At 37.2% G+C, this 18,196-nt stretch overlaps 1 pseudogene; it reads right to left on the bottom strand.

The window, feature by feature from the left end:
• The window catches only part of LOC107670152 (DNA topoisomerase 1-like), a 27,270-nt pseudogene that overhangs the window by 2,577 nt on the left and 6,497 nt on the right, over positions 1–18,196 (bottom strand).

Raw genomic sequence — 18,196 nt, 5'->3', positions numbered from 1 at the left:
GATTACTTCCTCTTTTTGGCCGGGTTTCGTTTCTCCGTGTCGTAAACTCTAGGGCGAGGCTTCTAAACCAGGGCGTTTTTAGGGGCGTGATATGCAAATGACGATTGTTTTCTGCTGCCACATTTATCAACATTGGATCATTCGTACGATGAGATTGGCGCCATACGAATGACGAGATTACTTCCTCTTTTTGGCCGGGTTTCGTTTCTCCGTGTCGTAAACTCTAGGGACGAGGCTTCTAAACCGGGCTGTTTTTAGGGGCGTGATATACAAATGATGATTGTTTTCAGCCGCCACATTTATCAACATACGATCATTCGTACAATGTGATTGGCGGCATACGAATGTTTCATGAATCACACGTGAACTCTGTCTTAAATTGATTTGTGCGCACGGATCTGCACTCGTTTCCACGTTAGATTGATAAATGAGGCCCAATGACTTTATCTTTTGGGGGGTAATTTGCGATTAAAAATGTTGTATAAGTAGATATAAGTACATATATAAATTGTAAATAATTCAATTTAAGCTATATTTTTGCATTAAAATAATAATGATTTTTTTCACCTTATAGTAAAAGAGAATTGTGCTTAATTGTAATAAAAATTATTTAAAAAAAGGCTAAATAAATTAACGGTTATAAAAATCAAAAAGCACTTTCTTCATGAAAACTAATATTTTTTTAGGTTAGAGAGTCGGACTTGTAACCCGAAGGTTGTGGGTTCGAGTCTCAGGTCCGGCAGGGATTGTAGGTGGGAGGAGTGAATAACCAGTGCTCTCTTCCACACTCAATACCACGACTGAGATGAGACCCTTGAGCAAGGCACCGAACCCCCAACTGCTCCCCGGGCGCCGCAGCAATATGGCTGCCCGTGTGTGTCCACGGTGTGCATGTGTGTTCGCTGCTGTGTGTGTGTGTGTGCACTTGGATGGGTTAAATGCAGAGCACAAACTCTGAGTATGGGTCAACATACTTGGCCACACTTCACTTTCACTTTTTACTTCGAGGTGAATCAAAGGAAAAGCGCCAAAAACATGGTTAAAATGCCAAAAAGTTGATAATTACAGGACCTTAAACAGGCTTGTCTGTGTAAATTTGTAAATTCCAGGCCAACATGCCCACCACTTATACACACAAAGCACATGGCACCTGATGAGCGAGACCCTGCCACACACTGAGCTGATTTAATTAGAGCTTGTAGCGGATGCAGAAAACAGATTTCCTCTCAGTGGCGATCTGACACCTCCACCCCAGCATTACACACACATCACATGCACACACTGCAGCACTCGCTCTAGAGATCCTCAGATAGTTATACTACTCACAAACATTCAAAAGTCTGTCATTAGCGCAAACACACAATTCGGTAATTAATGAGAACCCCGTTCACACTGCTAGCGGCGCAAACAAACTAGAATGTGCCCGTCAAACCGTGTCCTAACCAGGCATGATGCGCTAAAAGCAATATCTTCCATGTTATTAAGTAGTTTTTCTCTTGATATTTCATAACTACAACAAGCTAAAAGCAACAGGACATTTTGTCAGACAGTTGAATTAAATGTATATAATGTATAAAACAGTGAATTATAACATTATATATATACTGTATAATAAATTCACCATAATTATACAACCATTATTTCTAGTCCACTAATCTAATTTCGACAAGTAGCTTTGAAAAACATTAATCCTTTTTCAATATAGGGATTTCATGAAGCAACATTAAAGCACTTAAGGCACATAAACACTTTCTAATCTGAGCAATTTTGACTGAATCCAGATGTTTCAGCAGTTTATAGATACCTTGTAGGAAAAACTCAATGTTGCAACTCAGAAATCATGTTATTTTCTGATTAGCTACTACTTAAGCAATATATACACTGCAAGTGTGCAAAAAAAGTCCAAAACTCTGGACATCGACAGCATGGTAATGGTTAAAGAAAACCAAAACTAAATGTAACATAACTGGGAAAACTTAAACTAAACTATTTTTATCACTCCAAAACTAACTCAAATATCACAAAATATTTTAGATACATGGTATATTATACTTGAAACCTTTAGAACCTAAAAACTCTCCACAGCAGTAGCACTAGATTGGGCTGAGAAATTTAGCAATGTTAAACATTAACTTATGCAGCCCTAAAATATCAAAATTAAAATGAATAAAATCTAAACTACATTGAAAAAACTAAATGAAAATAAAACAGAAGTATTTTTTATAATAATTAATAAAAATAGAAACTAAATTGAAAAGACAAATTGAAAACAAAATAGAAATTAAAACCACAAATATTTAAAAAAAGAAAAGAAAACTAATAACCCTGATAGACAGTCAGTGAGGCTGCAATGAACTACGGACTCATACACTGACGTGAAACTGCAGCTAAACACGCGTGTTTGCAAAGTAGAGACTTTGTTGATTATGTTGCTTACATAAAGTTTGGACACTGTCATACTAACAATATCCATATGTCCCTGTGGACTCACAGTTGTCAAAATGTACAATGTTGTTTTGAACACTGACAGCAATCCATATTGGCATCATATTCAAGCATTTTAGCAAATGTTCCAACATAAATCCATACTGACGCCATGACTGAACATCTGGAAGTTGTACTAGTTGTCTTGATGTTGAATGTTCATTTGAAATTTGACTGATAGAATGGAGAAAGAAAACAGGAGAGAGAAAGAGAAGCAGCAAAAAAAAACCAAGACACTTGCCGTTGCTGAGTTCTCTCAGCTTTTGCTGCAGGGTTATGGAGGCGTTGTATGTCCTAAAAACCTTTGCAGTCAATCCTGGCATGAGGGAACTCAGGTGTTTATTCAGCATTTGAGTCTTTAAAGGCAAAAACAACACATTAAAGGTAGTATTCAAACACAAACAGGGAGAAATCATATTTTACTACCCAGCTTCACTGTTAACCACAAGATGGCGCTGTTGCCTTTATTGTCTAGAAATAAATGCGCAAAAAAAAAGATGTCTAAAAGAGCAAATCTCAACAGAGCAGTCTTTTTTTCCTCTTCCAAAGATATCAGACAATTTGTTCCAACTAATAGATTTGTGAGTGCAGGAGTATGGGTTGTATGTTGCAGACATAAAGAAAACATATCTGCCTACATCAACAAGATGTGTCTTAAAAAGGGCTCAAAACAAGCTATGCAACCAACAAGCTGTCTGATGTGTGCCCAACATCACACTCATTCGAAAACCTTTTAAGTAAAACCCTTTCTCACTTTTCCTTTAAGACCAAAGTACTAAAAATCCAAATATGTACTTCAGAAACTGTGCTATCCAGGGGAAGACGATACGAGTACAGGCATACATCTGCATTCTAATGAAGCTAGATGTGATATCTTTAAAGATACTATATGCTAATGACACCAGCTGTGTCCTAGCATGTCAACCGCTGCTAATGTCCAGCACACGCACTGCCGTCTGATGACACGCGGAATGGCAAGACACTTGACGCATGTTGAACATGTCGGTCTGTTCGACACTGTTCACCAGGGAACAATGTGACATTTGTGCTAGGACATCCAATGACTCAAAGCAACACAGCTAAGAGTTTATATGTGTGTGTGTGTGTGTGTCTGTTTTTAACCGAACTATACTTCTGGGAACACAACTGCTGAAAAATGTCCCTCAAATGTTAGCTAAACCTGACAAGCTACTTTTGGGGACATCCTCATAAAAATGACTAAATGTCCCTTTTCAGCTCTACAGTTGTATTATAGGGATAAGAATATAATTAGTAGACAAGCATATTAGTTTGTATGATATCTTTAAAGATACTATATGCTAATGACACCAGCTGTGTCCTAGCATGTCAACCGCTGCTAATGTCCAGCACACGCACTGCCGTCTGATGACACGCGGAATGGCAAGACACTTGACGCATGTTGAACATGTCGTTGTATTATAGGGATAAGACTATAATTAGTAGACAAGCATATTAGTTTGTATATAATTATAGTTAGCCCTTTTCATTATTTTTGGCCTTTTTGCCATTGTGAGAATATGAAGAGAAGAGACAAAACGGTGGAAAGTGATGTGGAAATGACAAACTTTTATGGTATATTTTCTCCCATTTTATTGTACGCGTAGAAAAAAAAGTAAAGAAAAGTAATAGAACATGCAATAGGTGAGTTAAAAACCCCATTCGTATCCTCTTATGCAAGCTTTCCCTCATTAAAATGTTTAGATAGCCAGGTAAATGATTGCAACTGTGTGTAATATATAAAACAGCGTCTGTTCTATTGAGTGTTCAGCCAAGTTAAAGACACTTATTTTTTCTGATCATATATGCCCACACTTGTGCACACAAGCTTAAAAGCACAGCAGCATGCATTAAGATTTGCAGCACTTTGTGGAAGAGGGCCAGAATTACTCTGTCGCATCCTCCCTCATTCACCCCTTCGCTCGGCCTTTCGCCGAGTCAATCGGAAGAGCCCAAAGTACAGATTAACGCTCCCTCCCCACGATGGCCCGCCATTACCAAACCTGACCTCACTGAAAGGGCACATTTCTCTCTCTATCTCACACACACACAAACAGTTTTCCAAATTTTCTCTCAAAATTCGTCTCTGTCCTTCAGTGAGGGCAGAATCTTTCAGCTGCAAAAATTAAGAATGAAATATATATTTAAAAAAAAAAACAGGCTGAAAAGAAATACTACCATTCTTTAGTGTGAGCTCTTATGATGCAAGTCTCTCGAGAATCGTATCCCTCAGCATGAAAAATCTATGACTGTCTTGCTGCCGTTTCAGAACATTACACTCACATTGAGTCGATCAAAGAGGTCGTCTCCTTCTTGCTTGTTTTCCATGAAAAGCTTGAGGTTTTTGAAAACCTGAAACAGAAAACACATGTTAGATTGTTTATCATATGCACAGAACAGAGGTTTAGAGGAGAGGAAAGAGAGAGGGAGAGGCACTCTCAATTATATTTGACATTTCGCAGAAGTCCTGTTTTCCTCCACTCCTACTAAATAAACCAGCTAAAATATGCATGGAACTAATTAATGGTAGCAGATGTTGGTGCTTTTATATCGGTCTCATTTGAATAACAATTTATCCTTGAGCCAAATGCATGAAGAAGAAAGTAAACAGACCACTCGCCAAGCAATGACAGAATTTATATTTCTGGAACATTTCCCCCCAATTTAACACCGTCGTATGGTAGTAATGATTGATTCATATGCTGACCTTCCCGTCTAATAAGCACATAGAGGGGAGATCAAAATTAACATGATCACACATTCAACACTGACCCTAATAAAGCAGGTCCAAAACTCTCAGGCCACTAGTGCAAATTTTTCATTACAAATTATATTATCAGCATAATAGTTTGAGTGAAAAGTTGAATTGGGACATTAATGTGAATTCCACTGTGTCTTAGTATTTGTTTGCATTAATGACAGCAGCACTTGAGCTGCATGAACTCCACAAGTTTGTGTAAAACCAGATGATCATGTTCTCCAGCATGATTTGAGATGATCTGAAAGAGCATCTTGCACTTCAATGGAAGTAAAACTGCTCAGTTACCTGATCAATGTCACAAATTTCATTATTTAATTAGTGAGTTAAAAATAGTGCAGAATCTTAAATATTTCTTTTTTTTTTCCATTTCTAAACTTAGGTTTTAATGCCACATTTCCAATGTAGCCTCAGACACCTGGACATGTAGTTTCAGATTCGTTATTTTACTAAAAACAGAAAAGGAATAACAGCGTATTGACAGTAATGAAACTAAAACCAAAGATCAGCTCCAGATCATGTGACACGAAGTTCCAAAGGCATTAATTGTTATTCATTATGCCTATAATGAGATGATGAGGAAGTGGGGGTTGGTTTTCACCATACCTGCAATTATATCTGACATTTCCGCAGAGTCTGCCTGTCGCCAAATAAACTTGCAAGATATTCAGAAACTAATTAATTTTCACTTGATGAACTTCTTTCAAATGTTCTCATTTACATTATGAAACCTATGCAAGCAAACAAGTTCTAGCAGCTGAGCGCAAATAAAGGTTAAAAAAAAAAAGTTTTTAAATGTAGATTTCAAGTAGTCAATTGAAGTTTGTTAAACTTGAAACTTAAATATGGAAAGTTTATAAAAATCAAAACACACCAGACAGAAATTTAAATGTAAGCCAGTACAACCTGTCTTTTAAAAAAAAGTTCTTACCCTTTTGTTCACAGGGACCTTGTTGTAGTAGCGGATGCAATCTTTACCCAGGAAGTCGAACTCTACTACACACTTCTGCCCGTCCAGTGTGTCGTGTAAAGTGATGTGCTCCACACGTAGTGAGCAACAACCCACGGTGTCTGCCGTCTCGCCTTCTTCCTTTTCATTACCTGCTCTCAGAGCCAGCTGAAGAGTTTAACACAAACATGCACCTGCTTCATACAGACATGACACTACATCTCCAGAACATCTTAGAGCGAATGCTCATCTGTTTGTGAATGTTTGGATATGACAGTAGACTAAAAGCTAAAAGTTGCAAATTGGGAGAAATTCGCAACTGATAAATTTTATATTAAGATATGCTATTATGCAATTGTGAAATATGAATTTGCAATCATGACAATGTCACAATTACGAAAAGGTTGCATTTGTGGTGTTTGCTATAATGAGAAATAAAGTTGCAATTGTGAGATAAGAAGTCGCAATCATGAAAACAGTCACAATTATGAGAAAGTTGCAATTGAAAAAATTGCTAAAATGAGAAATAGTCTCAACTGATAGATATGAATTTATAGTGAAATTATGAAAAATAGTTGCAGGTATGAGAAAGTTGCAATTGTGACAAATGTGGTCCTATGAGAAAAGTTACATCAATTAAACAGCTTTTAAATGTAGTCATTTTTTAAGTAATTCAAACCATAAATATCGTTTTGTGGCTCTTTAAATTGTTGTGACGCTGTAGCACCCCAGTTCAAGCTGCAAGTGAACCCATCACCTCTTCCTCTTTACTAGTTATAGCACAAAATAAGCAAGAATGATCATCAGAAGGTATCTGGTTTCAACCGTGGAAAGACATCAATACACACACTTTTTCAAGTTTAAGTCCACTGACGTTAATCTACTCTCTTGTCTGGTTTGTTTGTCGGACAAAATGGCAGATTCTGCATTATGATTGGTCAGATCGTCAGATGGGTCAATGAAAGCAGCCTTGAATACTTCTCACTTTTTGAATATATGTGATGTTATTTATGAATCAACATAATATTATTTTCTAGCTTCATAAAGTAACTTAAATTAACCGTAACATGAGAAAATGAACTTTGATCTTTTGAATGAAAGATTTCGGTTTAGTATGAAACATACTGTAACTGTCAGATCTTAAGTCCAAAACGTCCATTAACTGAAATTAAGATGCAAAAATATCTTGTTCTGAAATCTGTGGATTTTGCAACTCATCTTCAGTTACCAAAATTCATTAACACACAATCCAAAAGACCTCCATTAACAATGTAAGTTAACCACAGGGGAAAAATTTACTGCATAATATAACCTCCTATGAACACCTGCAGATATTTCTGAGTGGTTGTCACAGTTTAAACAAATGCCCAAGAAATAATGCACCATGCTGTCCTCTGTGACTTCTCAATCTCTGCTGTATTTATTCTCAACAGGGATTTTAATTGACGTGAACTGATTAACGGTACACTCGAATGCTTTGGTCTTCCTAAAATAAAGTCATCATGATTGAAATCCCTCTGATGTAGTGCAAGTACACAAATTATGGCTGTGCAGCTTGTGTGGCCTGACCTTGTCAATAAAGTAGAGGGCTACGTCTCTCTGGCGTGTGCCCATCTGTTTGGACTTGAGGTCCTCCTGGTACTGGGCTCGGATGGCATCCACACATGTCTTCAGTCTGCGAGCCACCTCATACTTTTCCCAATCCTTCTCACCCTACAGGAGACAAAAAAAAAAAGTAACAAAAAAAACCAAATGATCTGACAAGGGGCAGCTCGGCCTGACACACCATGAGTGATCTGTCTTAAAGTACCATCTTATTCCAAAGGAACAGATTGAATTCTGAGGTGACAAAGAGATTTCTTCATAAGAGATAAAAAAAAATTGATTTAAGACTCCATGAAATGGTTTGACTAACACATTTTTTTGCCAGCCTTACCTGTGTAATTTTACTTTCTAATGAAACACGAAGTTGGGGCAGAAAATATCAAAAAGCTTATATATTAGCTAAAAGCACATCACTAGCATACAGATGACTTCAAACTAACAGACATGAACTAAATGCCACAAAAGTCATATAGTGATTTCATGGAATCTTTAAGAAAGAAAAGAAATGAAAAAATGAAAAAAAGTAATAAAAATACACAAGTCCAAAAAAAGAAAACCAATATCATATTGACCTTTGTATGAAAACACATCTTTTAAAAATCTCTATTGCAATCAGGTTTGTCTGAATCCAGCCACTAGCACTTAATTTGTACAAATAAAAAAGGTACTTTGTTGCCACAGCAACAGCAAAGTGACCAACATAGTGTAAAATAACTTAATCTTCACTAATTCAGCACATATAAAGCAACAGGAAGCAGACAAAGGAAAGGACTCAGGAAAGAAAAGCAAAGTGATGAGGTGGTTCGGAGACAGTGCTGGGAACCTGTTCTTTTTCAGTTATGATTACTAGGTTTCTTGAGAGGTGTCCATCACTCAGTTCTGATGAAAAGGATCGCTTTGCTTCCTAATTAAATTAGCGAGAGGAAATGAGAGGAACGAGGGTGAAGATGAGGTGCTGAGCTGAAACTAAGTGAGCATAACTCAGCAGAACACGTGAATACACATCTGCTCTGTTTGATTGGCCCGGACTCAGTGCTAAAATGTGACATCAAATCACATCTATTGTTAACAAGGTGACAGAGACAGACAGTCATGAGGTGAAGAGGATGTGAAGATGAGTTGGAAATGAAGGGATGTACAGGCAGAGAGAGAAGGGAAAGGGCAACAAAGTACATTTTAATCAAGTGAATAATAAGGTACTCACTAAAATATTACTCTCATGTTGCCAGACTTTTGACTAATTGAAGTGAAGTGAAAGTGACATGTGGCCAAGTATGGTGACCCATACTCGGAATTAGTGCTCTGCATTTATCCCATCCAAAGTGCACACACACAGCAGTGAACACACACACACCGTGAACACACACCCGGAGCAGTGGGCAGCCATTTTTGCTGCGGCGCCCGGGGAGCAGTTGGGGGTTCGGTGCCTTGCTCAAGGGCACCTCAGTCGTGGTATTGAAGGTGGAAGAGAGCGCTGTACATTTACTCCCCCCACCTACAATCCCTGCCGGTACGAGACTCGAACCCGCATCCTTTGGGTTACGAGTCCGACTCTCTAACCATTAGGCCACGACTTCCCAGATTGCAGCTTATTCTGACCAAGAACCTTTAACTTGTAAAGAAAAAGATTGTCTGACCAACATATAAAGCGACCAATCTGAATTTATCTAGGTAGATTATACTGCAGCACATTTTTCTACAGCCAAACCCCCCAAAAAAGTAAAAAATAAAGTTACTTAATAACAATAATAATAGTTCTGAAATTTGACATTCTACTCTAAGTAATTAAATTATTTTCCATATTTCAAACACATTTGTGGTTAAAGACAAGCTTAGAAAAGTATATACTTTATTTATTTATCTTTAAAGAAAATGACCAAAAATGATCGTTTCGCTAGATAAGACCTTATTCCTCGGCTGGGATCGTGTAGAGCCCTGTGAAGCTGCATTGAAATGGCAATTTGGACCTTCAGCCCGTTGGCCACCATTGAAGTCCATTATATGGAGAAAAATCCTGGAATGTATTCCTCAAAAACCTTAATGTCTTTGTGACTGAAGACAGAAAGACATGAACATCTTGGATGACATGGGGTGAGTAAATTATCAGGAAATTTTTATTCTGGAAGTGGACTAATCCTTTAATATTTAGGGGGTTTCCTGCAAAGTTTGAAAATGCCTTTTCTAGATATGTGATGGGTCACAACCTAAAAGGGTAACAAATCTATTCTGATATGGTAGCAGACAACAGGTAAAGGGAAAGAAATGGTACACGTAAGTAAAATGCAACCAACCACATACATAGATTATAATTGTGCATAGTTAAATAGCAAAAATTATTTTCAAATAATAATTATTGTTTAAGTGCTAAAGCTTTGAAATTTGAAGTGGAGACTATAATGTATACCTTAAGTTTGGAGTTGGCATTGAGCATCACATATTTACGTGATCCTTGCACATTCTCGGTCCAGCTTGCTAGCCATGTTACGGTGTTGTCATGACGAACTTCCTTCTAATGATGACCAGCTGGGGGTTCTGGGATACGAGAATCCCTGTGGGGTAAATTCAAACCTTACACTTCCTCTGAACACAACACACTTATTGTAGAGAGAAACATGATATTGCATATGTATGTTTTTTCAAAAGAGCTCTTGAGGGAAAATAGTGGCATACAACTTTCTATGAAACATATCTGTGATGTGCTTTTGTTAGGCCTTGAATTCATGCCAGAGTGCTACAGCAATGATCCCACTTCTAAACATTTAATATGGCTCGAACAAGCTATGCTGACAGCGGACTGTTATGACTGATCCTCACTTGCTGCAGTTGATGATGACATCTTCAGGCTGAATCCTCTTCTTCAGTATTCCCTGTTTAGGATGGTCTCCTCTGCCTCGGAAAAGCCCTGGAGGTTCGATCTTAAAGTTCCCAATGTGTTCACGATGGTGGTCCAACACACAGTATCCATACTCCTCAACAATTTTTTGATTGGCCTCTTTGTTAACCTGGAGAACATTTATCAATTCAGAGGAACATCAGAGGAGCATTGGTCAATTTAAAGATTGTAACTTTGATTTATATCGTATTTAAAACATTCAGATGTTATGAAGGACACCTACCAACTTCTTCTCTTTGCTTAAGTTCTTCCTGGCTTCCACCTTCTTTTTATGCATAGCATGGAGTTCTCCAAAATCACACTTGTTCAGGTCCATTATTAGCTGTCTCTCCTCCAAAGTCATCTCCTATGCAGAAGAGCATGCATAACCATCAAAACCAAGACTTTCCAAATGAAGTTTGAGCTAGGATAACTTAAGACATCTGTGAATTTGGATCTCTGCAGTTTTTACTAAGATTGGGTGTTACAGATGTTACAGATGTTACGGTGTTACGTTACAGTGTTAAATTAGTATTATTTATGTACTATTATATTATTTATTATTATTTTTTAATACTTTTTAACATTTATTAATTCATTTTAACTGCAGTTTACATTGTATTAATTTAGTTGTGTCTGTCATTTCTATGTTAGTTTTTGTTTTAAATATTTTTAGATGGCTTTAATCTAGTAATTAAACTTATTTTAGTTAGTTGCCACATTTTGTAGGTTTAGTTTTTTTAATCTAATATTCCTATTTTATTTTATTTAAGCTTTATTCTAATTACTGCAAAATGCAACTAAACTTATAACTACAATACAACAAACTTATATACAGTATGTGCTAGTTAAAACATTATGCACATATTTAAAAGAAAAAAAAAATTAATAAGTAATGAGGATCAGACCAGACGCTGCTCTACAGTGGCCGTTCTGAGCAGCAACTTTCCTTATTGATTTAATTTTCTTTTCAAATCGGATAAGATGGCAGCAGTACTTGAACCACCAACTGTTATTTTGGCATAAAAGTTGGCATAAAATTCTAAATCTATATTGAAGGTTCAGCAGGCAGTGAAACTAGAAATATTGCTTTAGTTGCTGTATTCGACGAAGGTCAAAATAAATTTGACAAAATAATACACAACACAGACATTCCTGCCCAGATGGCATTTGGTTTCTCAGAGGACCCCAGAGTAAAAAAAATAAAACAGCAGATAATTTGCTCCAAAATTTGTCCTGAGGTTGGGTGAGAAAAACAGATTTGGAAAGGATTAAAATCAATATTAAAAGCTGTGAAACACAAATTTAACTTGACTCCTCAGGGAAAACTAGTCCCATCCAAACAGGGCTTTTATAATAGTTGCTGCTCGCTTCATATGTCTACCAGACATCTGATAAGTATGAAGCTGAGGGCGCTGCTTTGTATCCATACAGGGTGATAGACCAAACACAAATGGCTTGAACTAAGTGAACTTCGGCTGACCTTGGGTAAGCGTATATGTGTGAAGATCAGAAAATATTCACAGACATCCTGATGTTTTTAGGAAAAACACATAAACACTTGAATTGCACATACAGTATCAGAACTTGGCCTTTTTCTGTAACCAACAGCAAGAATTGTTGCAAGGAAGAATATGTGAGAAAAAAACTTATGAGAGAAAATTAAAAAGAGTTCTGTTTAGCCAAAGAAACTATCCATTTTCAAATTATCCAAATTGTCCCAAAGGCTTTGAATCATAACACTGAGAGAGGAATCTATGATGAACAATATATTAAAATAGAAAACAGTTATTTTAAATTGTAATAATATTTTCACAACATTATTGTTTTTACCGTATTTTGATTAAATAAATGCAGAGACAAAAAAACAAAAAACAACAACAACCCCAAACTTGAATCATAGCGTACATCGCTCAAATGTTAGAAATAAGCTGAACTATGACTTTGACTTTGCTCAGGGGTCAAGATTTTAAGAGATTACAGCAGGTTTTTGAGTTAGCCATGCATTCAAGTTGATTCCAATTGGCAGCCCTGTCATGAATTGCAACTCTGTGACGGAAAACCATACATTTTTCTTGAGACTGAGTAAAAGATTCAGCTCTGTAAAAGTGCTTGAGACTTTTGTGACACATAGCGACTATTCTGAATGGTCAATTTATCAAACAATGCTGTCTGATCACACATGCCTAGGCAGTCTTTTTTCTATTTTTACGAACATTTCACTTGTTGCTTGCAATAATTATGCCTATTTGACCATTATACCTATTCTGAATTGGAACAGTGAAAAGCCCCCAAGTCTGCCTCATTTGGCTTATATTCAATTATATATTAACATATATTTATCTGTCAGATGTTTTTACCCGCAACGCAACTTAGCATTCAAAGTATACATTTTATCAGTTCCTGCTTTCCTTGGGAATTTAACCCATGACCTTGGCATTGCTAGTGCCATGCTATACTGTTTGAGCTAATAATAAATTGACAAATAATAAATGGATTCTAAAGCATTTTATTGTATTCAATATTTTACTCATCTTCCATAATAATGTCTTTGAATTATCTACGTCTGGGAGTTTTTCTCTGCAAATATTGAAAATGTCACCAATTAACTGGTATTTTATGTTAATGAATTAAAATTGTAACTACTGACAGCCCTACTTCAAATTTAAACTCCTTTGAGTATAGGGCTGGGTATACAAAAATATCGTATTGATAATCGCCTTTAAAAATACCGCGGTATCTGATAATATCGTCTACATAAGCCCCACATCCACCACACCCCGCCCCCCGCCGAGACAACACTGCCGACTTGCACCATAAACACACAAAGTTTGGTTTTACTTTTCTTAGTTTGTGCTTAAACTAACAGAAAACTTTAGCTTTGCTGTTATTTTGGTGTTGCTAATAATTTCCACTCTATTCTTATCAAATGTGTTTTTGAAATGAATTTCTTTTTGTGAGGAGAACTGTTGAGGAAAAATAATAGAACCCAATTTTAAGTTCATCATGGTGAAGTTGGACATTCTGGCAGTAATTGTAAGAATGATAAATGAATGTTGATGTTATATAATAATGTCTTGAATAAAATGTTGTTTCTCTTTCTTTTTGGCATTATCGCCTGTGTAGACACATTTCATGATGGTAAGTTTAATTTCCTTAATTATAACAATTGCAGTGTTGTTTTTAAACTTGTAGTCAAGCTATAACATATTTGATATTTTTCATGTATGACTAAAATCATGCAGGGATTAAAAACTAATTCTGAGCAAGAGCTGAGAAGCTGAGAAGCTTCCCGAGCTGAGAAGCCTACTAATGTCTTCATCCATTTGCAACAAAACTTTATCTCCAAAATAATCGCATACACAGATGCGCGTTGTCATTACAGTAGTCAGCGCCGAACAACAGACAAATAAAATATAAACTGAGGTTACAAAAGTGATTCAGTCAAGATCAGTGAGAAATTCTCTTCTTTTGTTCTTTTATTAACATTAATGACTGGCGGCAACGGCTGCTGTCAATGCACGGATCCAATACACCCTTGTTTTCTTTCTCAACTCTTTACGTTCACTTAAGACATAACTGATTGTATTTATGGGATATTTTGATATAATTCTGTGTGTATTTGCCCATTCGAATGTGTAAGAATGCGAGAAACAGAGCTCAGTCCAGTGTTCGCGTATATAAGAGGCGGCTTTGTGTGTGTGTGCGCAGCACAGAAAACAGCGCGCGAGTGCGGAAGTGAGTTCTATTTAGTCTTCTTGCAGTTGAATCTTGTGAAATCACAATAAATGTGCATACAGAAATCGAGAAGCAGAATCGAAATTTAATTTTATAACAATTAATTTGATTCCTGACCTTACGCATCTGATCTGATTTCCGAATTGGAATAGCTTTTCGATTCCCAACCCTCCTACTAAATTATTTCATTCTTGCATGCAAAAAGACCTGTATGGTGACTATGGGGCTATGTAAAATATTTTTTGCAACTTACTAGGTTTATCATTTGTCATTTTTTTTTCCGATAATGTCGATAATCGTCTGTTACCTGACTGTTGACATCGACATTGCGATACTTACGAGACATCGTCGATATACGATAATATCGTCATATCGCCCAGCCCTATTTGAATGTGCAATTTCATGCTTTTTTTAGCAGCTGTCTACATCTCAGTGACTAAAAAAGCCTGCCGTCTGATCCTTTGCACTGAAATTGCTTTGGGATATGGGCTGTTTCATGACATACAATAACAACAAGTACATCCTACATAAGAAGACACTAAAGATCATCCAAACAGCTCTAGAGGACTGAGATCCCCTCACCTGTGATGATCACAGCTTCCCCGCGGGGCACAGGAAAGGAGAAAGAGGAGCACGACAAGCGAAAAAAGAGAGGAGAGAAAAGTAAGTATGGGATGGACGGGTCACAGAGGACTGCCATACACATTTCTCTTTTGTCGGCTTATGATTTATTCTTGCACTTTTGCGGTGCTAAATGTCACACTAACACTGATTCACTCTAATCTCTCCTCCTGGAGCTGGTGAAGAGAACCTGCGCCACGGGACCTCACACAAGCAATTTCCTCTGACCTGCCCCCCTCCATCTCCCCATTCTGTCACACACATACACACGCTCGACCATGAATGGCACCCCTGGGCCATTAGCCAGGAAGCAGAGCCCAGCGCAGAGGGGAGGAAAAGAGTAAAATGAGAGGGAAAGTGAGAGAAGGGCCCAAAAATGGCACACGAACAGACTCTCAATCCTCACAGACCCACAAATCAATTACAACGCATAAGAGCACAGCACGATCCATGACTCTATACCGTTGAATAAATCAAAAAAACTAAATGGCACAACAAACTGGCAATCAAGAAATGTGTCACTGTATTTAAAGGTAAAAGGCAATTTCTGTGAAAACAAAAGAAAAAAAAAAGTAGCCCCTTTTCTCCAATTTACTTTTAAACTGTTGCCGTGGTTTGATTTTTCTTCCAGTGGGTTAAAGATTTGATATATTGCATAAATTGTATTCTACTTGAAATATTTTATTCATTTTATATTCTACCAATGATAAAACTGTGCTTGATATTGATAAGTTTTGTTAGGGAGTGGCACTGGTAGGGAGCCTTTGAGTTTCTTGTGAGCTCTGTTAGATTATAGGGAAGTTGAAATTGTGTATAACACATACCATAACAGTGACCGTAAAATGGGTATTTAGGTATGGAAGTGGTATTTTGAGGTTTTAAATTTGAAATAGGGTCATTAGGCTAGTTTTGGGCCAGTTATGTTGTTCGCAGATATGGCAAACCTGAAGTGATCTTGCCCATGCAAAACTTACTACCAGACTGCTAAGAAGTTTAGGGTTAAAAGAGAATTAATATGTGGCTGCTAAGACATTTGGAGTGTTTTTATTATGTTTCTTGCTATTAGGGCTGTGCAAAAAATCGAATGCGATTTTCATGCGCATCTCGTCAGTAAAGCCGCTCCTGTGATTAGTAGTAAATCTCCAGCACGTGCTTTCAGATGGAGCGGCATTTACTACACAGAGCCGTAGTTCACTGACGAGCTACACAAAATCGCGTTCAAAATCGCAGGCGATTAATTGCTGGAGATTTACTACTAATCACAGGAGCGGCTTTACTGACGAGATGCGCATGAAAATCGCATTCGATTTTTTGCACAGCCCTACTTGCTATGCTTGCTAGCATGATCCGAGTGGTTACTAGCTGACCATGAATTTCTAGTAGTAGCGTGGGTCCCTCCTTCAATCTAAGTTTATGGGATTTTTTTACACCTCTTTTATCATCTGCCATGTACAAAATGCAAGTCTACTTAAAAAAAGTAACAGCACAAAGAGATTTGAGATATAATTCAGTATTAGTAATAGCTTCCGGAACAGATTTCCCAAACTCTGATTGGGTTAGGGATGCACAATATATCAGCACCATAACAGATATAAGTTTTTTTTAATTTTTATATCACCAATAATGGATATTTAATTGTTTCTGTTTATTTTAACATTTAAATTACATGATCTATTCTAGCACTAACTTTAAAGGGGTCATATGATGCGATTTCAAGTTTTCCTAAATAATGTGTTTTTTGAACATTAAAGCATGTCAACATATTCTGTTACACCAAATACACAAAATAATGATCTTTAAAAAAGCATCATATGACCCCTTTAAAAGGACTAGATTATGCAGTATTATGCTGGATGCTACATTACAGGGTCAAATTATACAAACTTTTATTCAATTCCTTTGGACTTTCTAAGCTCTCTACTATAAAGTGTTAAGCTTTTAGGGACTATGTAACCAGCAGCGCAAAGGTCCCTTGTCTATTATTATGAGTCATTAATTTAAATGGAGAGTTCATCCAAAAAATTAAAATTCTATCATAATTTTTTACCCTCATGTTGTTCCAAATCTAAATGACTTTATTCTGAGGAACACCGAAAAATATATTTTGAAGAATGCTGGTAGCCATACAGTCTTGGTGACCACTGACTTTCATTGTATGGACAAAAACAATACTATATAGTAGGCGATAGTAAGTAAAAAAAAGTAGTATGTCCAAATTCATAGTATTCGAAAAACATTAGACAAAAAGTACCCAGATGACTTGCAACTTCCACCAAAATTTTGAATTCAGTGGACAGTTTCCTATCTCATGAGGTCACGGAAAGGTATTATGAATGGCAGTGAAGCAAGGCAACTGACGCCGGTATGTCAGATACAAAATGTCCGAATACTTTCACCATCTTTCATGCTGTACATAATAATGTTGTGATGCCAAAATTCACTAGCATTTACAGTAAATGATTTGTTTTAGTTTTAGTGTTTTCTTAATCTTATAAAAAATTATTATATTATCCAGAATACTGGATTCTGATTGGCTGGCAGGTATGCAGTAAAACCGTTTAATGCACAGGTAGTTCCAAGTCAGTTTAATCACGTTCTATATTAATGCGCTGCTTTAATTGATGCACACTAACCAACACGCATCACTCACGCACACACACACACACACACACACACACACACACGCACACAGAGAGAGAGAGAGAGAGAGAGAGAGAGAGAGAGAGAGAGAGAGAGAGAGAGAGAGAGAGAGAGAGAGAGAGAGAGAGAGAGAGAGAGAGAGAGAGAGAGAGAGAGAGAGAGAGAGAGAGAGAGAGAGAGAGAGAGAGAGAGAGAGAGAGAGAGAGAGAGAGAGAGAGAGAGAGAGAGAGAGAGAGAGAGAGAGAGAGAGAGAGAGAGAGAGAGAGAGAGAGAGAGAGAGAGGTCAGAGATCACTGATTGCGCTGCACACACACACAAACTTGTTGTCAACGCTTCCCCGTGATTTTCATGAATAAAATAGCCTAGATACTAGATCGCTACATTATATTCCCCAGCAACGAGGTGGTAAAATCGCTGTTTTTGAAGTAATTGTTTGTACAAAGAGACGCGCAGACGCAGCACGCAGCACACAGGTACACACAACTGTCATCTCTCTCTGTCTCTCTCTGTC

The sequence above is a fragment of the Sinocyclocheilus anshuiensis genome, unplaced genomic scaffold (genome assembly GCF_001515605.1).
Source record: "Sinocyclocheilus anshuiensis isolate Anshui unplaced genomic scaffold, SAMN03320099.WGS_v1.1 scaffold800, whole genome shotgun sequence".
In the NCBI taxonomy this organism is placed as follows: domain Eukaryota; kingdom Metazoa; phylum Chordata; class Actinopteri; order Cypriniformes; family Cyprinidae; genus Sinocyclocheilus; species Sinocyclocheilus anshuiensis.
This window is presented reverse-complemented; position numbering and strand designations above follow the sequence as displayed.